Consider the following 9,546-nt stretch of genomic DNA (forward strand, 5'->3'; position numbering starts at 1 on the left):
CTTTCTCTCAATTCAAAATAAAAACTTTAAAAAAATAAATAAAATAACAATTTAGAAACTGAAAAATTAAGATAAAATAAAGACTATATGCAGAAAATATGAGGTTTATGAAGATATGATTTGGGAGAACTATCTGTATATTGTTAAATTTAAAGATGTATCTTGAAGTATAATGCTATTTGTGATAGAGCATAGTATGACTTGGAGAACCATTAGAAATGGGGCAGGACAAGGGAGCAAAGACCAGATCAAGACATGAAAAGAACTTTATAGGTATGGAAAAAGACTGAAGTTAATGGGAGGCACTGAAAATTTTAAGCAAAGATATGATTAGATTTATATTATATAAGAATCACTTAGGTGGTAGTAGAAAGAAAGAGTAAATCCCCCAAAGAAAGTCTCTTTTAAAAAAACAGGTCTGCAGTGTTTCAAGTAAGTGTCATAAATTCAAAGCAAAACAGCAGCAGGAAGGATGGATATTAGTGTTATTTAAGGTGAATTGCTCATAGTGGCCTTGTTGTGCATGATTGGAGATGAAGTATGATAAAGGATTTAATAATGAGTCCCAGGTATCAACCTTGATATCAGGTTGATGGTGGTGCAATTAATTGAGCAAATATATTCTGATATAAATTTGATGGAATAAATAAAATCAATTCAATTTTTTTAATGTACTGAATTGCATGAGTTATCTGTGCATTCTACCCAAATGGTAAAGTCCAAGAGAAATTTGGTCATATTGAAACATACAAAAGAAATCTAGAAGATACATAAAATTTGGAAGCTATTAACAAAATCATATTAGTTCTAACAATTTGATTGGGTAAGATTACCTTATGAAGAAAGTAAGAAATGTGGCCAAGAATAAACCCACTACCGCAGTGTCAATTCGAACTCATAGGAACACTCTTAGATCAAGAGATCTAAGAAGGACAGAGTAGAACTGATCCATAGCGTTTTAAAGGCTGTAAATCTTTATAGAAGCAGACAGATTCATCTTCCTCCCAAGAAGTGTCTAGTGGGTTTGAACCACTGATCTTTCATTAATAACTCAATCATCAGGGCTTCTTTGTTGAAGAATGAAAAACCCACTGCCATTGAGTCAATTCCAACTCATAGTTACCCCATAGGATAGAGCAGAACTACTCCTTAGGATTTCTTGAGCCTGTCAATCTTTCTCCCTGTGAGTTTTTGCTTACTAACTATTGTGTTGTGTTCAGCAGTCCAGTTCTTAATACACTGTACCACTAAGGCCCTAGCCAAGAATAGAGTCACAGGAAACAGTTACATATAAAGAATATATAGAGAAGAAATCATGAGATTGAAATGTCAAGATAGGTGGAAGAAACAGTATTCTAGAAATTAAAAAGGGGTTACTTTGAAGAAGAAGAAAGTCATTCACACTATTTTTGAGCAAGGAAAGATTGACTATATTGATAGGGAAAAAAGAGTCAGTGAAAAGAGAGATCTAAAAGAGGAGATATCTCACAGAGTAAGATCACTGAGATGGCTGGACATGGGAGGTTCCAGGATGCAGACACAGGAATATTTTCCCATTGAGATAGTAAATTGGAGATGGAAGAGGAGAGAAGATTAAAATTGGAATGGAGAATTTCTTCCTGGCCCTTTTAATTTTTCTGTTACTTGGGAAATAAGGTCAATAGTTGAAAGTGAATGAGTAATTGGAGGGCTTGTACTCAAGTGATAAAAAGTTAGCAAAGACAATATGGGGAATGGGAATAGAAATACATAGAAAATTTTTCTGATAACCTTGAAGATTAAACTGAGGCTGAGACTAGGAAATTATAGTTATATCATTTTACTTGTTTTTTATTTGTTTATGCTCCAGTGGTGTTCAGCAGTCTGGAAGAAACACATAGAAGAAAAGGTACAAAAGCTTTAGGTGCAAAGCTTTTTTGATAGATTTAGTTGAAAGATAAGGGGACAAGGAAGATTTAGATATTAGTGAAATACCTCCATCAATACATTCTTTATTCCAAAACTTTCCCCAAGTAATATGTTTCTTATAGTATTAACACTGAAATTATTTATCAGCATATCTGAAATGCTAAATGCTATATTTTGACCACAGAAATATAATAAGAAATTTAATCCTTACCAAAATAAAATTTAAAGTTACTTCAGGGCTGATGAACTCCTTTACCTACTTTCATATTAAAATTTACAGACAAATCATTCAGTGACTTCAGGTGATACCCGAGTCTTCATGATGGTGACCATCCAGGGCATTTGAGAAGCTCCAAAACTAGTGAGAATTTGCTTTGGTGCCTTTGCAGAAACACTAGTCCATGTGACAAGATACTGGATTCTCATAGCTGCACCTCTTGATATAACCTGTTGATGGATAAGAAGTCACAGGCCACTCTGAAGGAAATCAACTCTATTTTAAACATCCAACACTGGGCATATAAATAACAATACTCATGGGTCCCAAAGACTCTCTCACTATTTACCATTTCCTCATGCTTCTCCAATCAGTAAAAACCAGTTGCTGTCTAACCAATTCTGATTGGCTGTGACCTCATGTAAGTCAGAGGAGAACTATACTCCATAGGGTTTTCAATGACTCATGTTTCAGAAGTAGATTACCCAGTCTACCTCTGGGTAGACTCCAACTGTCAAACACATCATCCATTTTCACTAAGCAAGGACTCCTTTCATATCAGAAGGAGCCCTAAAAAAGCCCTAACCATTGAGGAATGTAAATTAAATTATTTGTTTCAAATTCCCTTACTCTCCACACTTCTCATGACTCTAGTATTTGGCAATTTATGGAGACAAAGCAGCCTCGTTTATTTTGTTCTGCCATTTGTTTTCTATTTTATAACAGGTAGTAGCATTCTTCAGGGACTTATGTCTAAACTATGATCATTTATCATCGCTATGAAGCACTAATTATACTATGTTATTGTTGTTGTTAAGTGCGGTCAAGTCTGTTTCGACCCATAGCGACCATGTATAGGGTTTCCAAGGAGCAGCTTGTGAGCTTGAACCACTAACCTTGCAGTTCAAATGACTTTGCAATCTGGAGCATTAACGCACAGCACCACACTAGGATTTGGCTAATTACTATAGCCAAGCCAAATGTTAAAAATGGTCTTCTAAGAATCAGACACATCCTAGACTTAATGTTAAACACAAACAAAAAGAAATCCATATTTTTTGTTTATGTGTTGTTGATTGTGTGTGGGTCAGGGCTTTTGCTATGAGAATTTAGAATTCAGAGGACTTTGTATTACACTGTTAAGCACAACTGCTTTTCTTAATGAAAATAATAATGGGTAAATCATTTAAATCTTGAATCCAATATTACCCACTTTCTATTTGTAAGTACAAACAAAATAATCTGCAATATTTCAATGCAATTTTACATTTTCAAATTCTTAGTTGGCCTATTTTTTGCTATATTAATTCTTCTGTATTTTTAAATACAATTTTGAATACTGGCTATATTTATACACACATATGGAGTCCTGATGTTCTGGACTGCAAAGTCAGTTTGAATGACAAGGTCAGCAGTTGAAATTTATCAGCCTTTCCTCAGAAACCCTATACAGTGTCATTATGGGTCAGAACCTATTGAACAACACTTGACAACAACAACAAACACACATGCACACACACACATATATGTACACATATACATCTATTCTAATTAATATACCACAGAATGACGTCTATGATGAGACCCATGCCTCAGGAAAATTATCTTGGGATCCAATAGAATCTCAGCTATCCAGATTGTGTCAAGCAGAAGGACAATCAGAAATAGTAAGAAATCATATTTTGAGAATTTTATCAAGAAAAATAATTGTATCACTTTTGAGAACAGACTCCAATTTAGAATATGTACCCAAATGTTTCCACATTGTTAATGGGTCTGACAACCTGAGTCATTTATATAAGTAGACCATTGATTCTATGCAAATAAGTACTATTAGTTTTTGAAAATAGACTTTTTCTCTAAGGTAATTGAAGTCTGATGTTTGCAATGTAGTTACCTCCATTAATTTTCTTAATGGAAATTAAGAAAACAGTCTTCAAAACTAGTAGTGTTGCTTTTATAAAGGATCCTAAGTAATAGTATACAACCATCATCATAATGGGTTTGAAGGGCCTCTCTTCCCTCATATGGCAAACCTCAAACTCATACTCTAGTACAGATATTTCTAATTGCTTCAGTATCCATCATATGCCTGGCCATAGCAGTAAAGAACTCTGTATAAAGAACTGTATGATATTTTCAACTTCTATTTGGAGGAAATGTCTGTCACATGAAGTGTATTTTCCAAATATGGGAAGGAGATTCATATGCTGGCAAAGAAGATTTGCAAATGCCTTATATATACCCTCATAATCATGAAAAGTTGGGCAATGAATAAGAAAGACAGTAGAAGAATTGATGCATTTGAGTTATGGTGTTGGAGAAGAATACTAAAAGTACCATGGACTGCTAGGAGAACAAACAAATCTGTGTTGGAAGAAGTACAGCCAGAGTGTTCCTTAAAAGCCAGTATGGTGAGACTTCATCTCTTATACTTTGGTCATATTAACAGGAGGGACCCATCCCTGGAGAAGGATATCATGCTTAGTAAAGTGGAAGGTGAGCAAAAAACAGGAAGACCCCTCAAGAGATGGACTGACACAGTGGCAGCAGCAATAGGCTCAAGCCTAATATTGATTGTGTTCATAAAGTCACTATGAGTCAGAACTGTCTCAACAGCACCCAATAACAACAACATGTAGTTGTTTTAAGGATTAAATTGATTTCTGTATATAAAGTGACTGGTACAGTTCCAGGTACATAAAAAATTGTTATTAATAGCTATCATAAAATTGTTCCTTGGCTTATGTGAACAGTTTGATTTCCTCTACTAACATAAAAGTTGGTTCTAATCCACCAAGGATCACCATGGCAATCTACCTCAATAAAGATGATAGCCAAGAAAATTCTGTGGAGCAGGTCTACTCTGTAAAAGTTTGTGACATGGTGAGTTGGAGCTGACTCAATGACAACTACAACAACATCCTGAAATTATACATACATGCTTAGATAGATAGGTAGGTAGATAGATACATACATATATACATAGATAAATTGAAACTCAGGAACAGAAACAACTCAGGATATAGTAATTATCCAATCAGGAACACCTCTTCCTGCAGGCACATCTCACTTTTGTCATTGGCCTTTTAACTATGTGGTCCCTTGGCATCTTCCCTGCTTGGGTAAGTGTTACAAAGCTCCATTAGCCAGTCTGTAAATAATCAAAGGACATATTCTAAAAGCCAGAATTCTGACCATAAGACACTCATCTTTACTCAGTCCATAAGCCAGAAGCCCACAATACATTTGTCTCTCCTTGCCTCTATGTATGACACTTAACCTAGTAGGAATCTCAATGTCTGCATGTAGCTCTTCCATATTGATGGTCCTGGAACTGTCTGTTCCTGCTTCTAAGATGGCTCTTTTTAAAACTAGTAGTATGGTAAAACTAACCTTCCCACTAGAGATAGAGTCCCATACACCTGATTTATATGTTCCCACTCAATCATTGGGTGGGAGATAATAAGACATTGCATAGAAAGCCATATCAAGTAGATTCATGGTACCACAACACCTAAACATATAAAGAAAACACATAGAATAAAAAGGAGAAATAGCTAGTACTAGAATAATCATTTCATCTCTTGTCTGTCAGCTTGTCGTACTATGGTGGCTTGTGTGTTTCTATTATGCTGGAAGCTAGGCCACCGGTATTGTAAATACCAACAAGATCACAGTGTGTATGTTTCAGCAGAACTTCCAAACTAAGACAGAATAGGAAGAAGGCAAAGCAGACAACTTCTGAATATTTTGTCACTGAAAACCTTATGAATAGCACTGGAACACTATCACATAACACCAGAATATTGAATATTGAAACATTAGGAAAAACTCTAGAATATTGTCAGATAGTGCCAGAAGATGAACTCCTTCAGGTTAGAAGGCACTCAAAGTATGAATAGGGAAAAGAAGCTTCCATGAAGACTGTGATGAACTGAATAGAGTAAAGCTTTTAGGATCTTCTTTTGCTGATTTGGCACAACTCAAATGAGGAGAAACAGCTATAAACATCCATTAATAATAAGAACATGTAATGTGTGAAGTATGAATGTAAGAAATTTGGAAGTTGTCAAAAATTAAATGGAGCACAAAAAGATCTATTCCCTAAGTAAAAGTGAGCTGAAATGGACTGGTATTGGCCATTATAAATCAGACAGTCAAATGGTTTACTATATCAAGAATGATAAACTGAAGAGGAATAATGTCACATTCATCATCAAAAAGTACATTTCAATAACCATCTTGAAGAACAATACCTATATGCCTACAAGGAAGACTAGTTAGTATCACTATTTTTCAAATAAATGTTATCAACCATTAAAGCCAGTGATTTTAAATTGAAAAATTCTACCATGTTCTGCAGACTGAAATTGATCTAACATATAACCAAAGTGTACTAATAATCATTGGTTATTGGAATGCAAACATTGGAAGCAAAGAGAAAGGTTCAGAGTGAAGCTGAAGAAAATTAAAAGAAGTCTATGAGAGTCAAATATAACCTTGAACATATTCCACTTGATTTTAGAGACCATTTCAAGAACAGATTTGATACATTATACACTAATGACATAAAACCAGAAGAGTTGTAGAATGACACCAAAAACATCATACAGGTAGAAAGCAAAAGGTCATTAAGAAGATAAGAAAGAAGAAAAAGACCAAAATGGATGTCTTTTGACTCTAAAACTTGCTCTCTAGCACAGAAATGCTAAAGCAAATGGAAGAAATGAGACATAAAAGAGTGGAATAGAAAATTTGAAAGGGCGGCTTGAGAAAACAAAACAAAAAATTTATACAACTGTGCAAGGACCTGGACTTAGAAAACCAAGAAGGAAAAGGATACTCAGCATTTTTCAAGCTGCAAGAACTGAAGAAAATAATTTAAGCCTCAACTCACAATATTGAAGGATTTCTTTAGTAAAATATTGAATGACTCAGAAAGCATCAAAAGAAGATGAGACTGTCGGTTCTGGCAGTGGGTGAGGCAGCATCAGGTAGGACAGGCTCCATGGGAGAGGGACTGAAAAACCCAGAAAAGCTGCTTTCACCAAACAGCACCAGAGCGCTGGATTTAGCATAAGGTTCAGGGCGTCAGTTTCCCACACATGCCAGTGGGAAAAAATCATGATAAAAAGGAAAATATTGCAATTTAGGAATCACTTCAGACATGGAACTCTCCCTGCGGCCACCTCATCCAGGCGGAGTTCAAAGAGCAGGGCTACAGCCAGACGGGCAGAGTGAACCAGCACTTAGCAGTGCAGTGACATTTGCAAAAAGGAGGTGCCAGGGGATTTTACACATTTTTTTCCTTTTCTTCCCTCTCGCGCATTCTTTGCACAACCCAGAAGCCTTCAGGCAGGTGGGAGATCACCCCAAAAAAAGTCCAGCATTGAACCCACAGTTTTTGCCACGGCACAGAGAGAAAGAGCCCTAGAGGAACCAAAAGCAAATTCTTTGGCGCCTGCTTATGACGATAGCCGCTAGGTTGCAGCCCTAAATCACCACATGCAGATACATAACTGACCTTCAGAGACAAAAATAGTAGACAATCTTTCTCCCATTAACTTTTCAATATATTTGTATGCCCTTCTACAGTGGTGACTAGAAGAGGAGCCTGAGTGAGCGGACACCCCCACGCATTGCTGGAGACTTCTATGGTGCACACACACTGTCTGTATAGTAAGGTGACTGGCCAGTCGGCCACAGTTTTATTTTTGTTTCAAAGTGGTGATTTTTGTCTCTGCTTTTATATTGCTTCTGCTTTTGGTCCTTTTGATCACTCATTTTTCCTGGAGGTGGGAGCTTTTTCTTCCTACGTTACTCAGGAAGAGACCGCAATTGTGGCCATATAGCCAAGCTACAAGCATACTCCATAATATCCCATCATTGAGACAAGAGCTAATAACAGTTGCTAAGCATTACACACGAAAAAGGAAGATTATCTCCTGATCATATCTACCAGGAGACACACAGTAAGCTTAATAACACAGCAGCAAACATCCATTTAAGCATTAAGAAATTCACATAACTACTGAAAATGACACATACACACACACGCACACAAAGAGCACAACAAAAATTCTCAAAACATGTCCAAAACCAGAAAAGAATAACAGATACAAATGAGTTGGAGACAGACAAAGGCTCTCCAGAAGAGGAAGAGCAGTTTTTGGATTTGCCCGTGAAGGAATTCAGAAGAATGATATGGAAACAAATTCAAATGCTCCAAAAAGGGGTGGAGCAAAACAAGGAAAAAGTCAGGAAAGTACTTCAAGAGCAATCAAACAAGATTGATACAGCATTGGAAACAATACAAAACCTGCAAAAAGAGGTCAAGATGATTAATTTAAAAAATATCAGAAATGGACAACACACTGAAAGGGAAAAGGAACAGAATTGAAGAGATGGAAGCCAGAACCAGTGATCTGGAAGACAAATCTCTCAATACTGCTAAGATAGAAGAGCAAGCAGAAAAAAGGATAAAAAAAAAAATCTGAAGAGACTCTATCTAAGATTCATGTTGGAAAACATGAAGAGGAACTACTTAAGAATTATTGGCATTCCAGAACAAGAAGAGTCAGAGAAGTCCACACAGGAGATAGTTAAAGAGCTTCTGGAAGAAAATGTCCCTAACATCTTGAAAAATGAGAAAATAAACATTCAAGAAGCCAAACATACCCCAGGAATGATACACCCCAAAAGAAAATCACCAAGACATATAATAATCGAGCTCTCCAAAATCTAAGACAAGGAAAGAATCCTAAAAGCAGCCAGGAAAAAGAGAAGTGTTACTTACAAAGGCAAGCAAATCAGATTAAGCTCTGATTTCTCAGCAGAAACCATGGAGGCAAGAAGGCAATGGGGAGAAATATACAAAACCCTAAAAGAAAAAACTGCCAACAAAGAATCGTCTATCCAGCAAAACTGTCAATCAAATACAATGGTGCAATCAAACCATTCCAGGATAAACAGAAGCTAAGAGATTTTGTCAAGGACAATTCAGCACTACAAAACATCCTAAAGGGAGTTCTTTGCACTGAAAATCAACAAGAACAGACAACAACCAGAGATTGGCAGATGTGGCAACACCATCTGAAACTCAGATGATGGATAGCAGAGTCCAGAACAGAATAAAACTACAACAACGAATTCAAAGGAGCTCGGAGGCCAGCCAATGATCAAAATAATATAAATGTCAAAATAGGGAAAAACGTAGGAACAGAGATCCTGGTCATGAGGAGGTCAGGTACAATACAGGATACAATAGATTGTCTTAAATGGAGAGAAAAGCTAATAGACTATAAGGTAACTCCAAAGAAAGTTAATATTTCACAAATTACCATGAAAATGAACTTCTATGCAGAACAAGCAAACATGAAAACTAAGAAAAAAAAAACAACAAGAAATAGCATAAAAAA

This window comes from Chrysochloris asiatica, unplaced genomic scaffold (assembly GCF_000296735.1).
Source record: "Chrysochloris asiatica unplaced genomic scaffold, ChrAsi1.0 scaffold00187, whole genome shotgun sequence".
In the NCBI taxonomy this organism is placed as follows: domain Eukaryota; kingdom Metazoa; phylum Chordata; class Mammalia; order Afrosoricida; family Chrysochloridae; genus Chrysochloris; species Chrysochloris asiatica.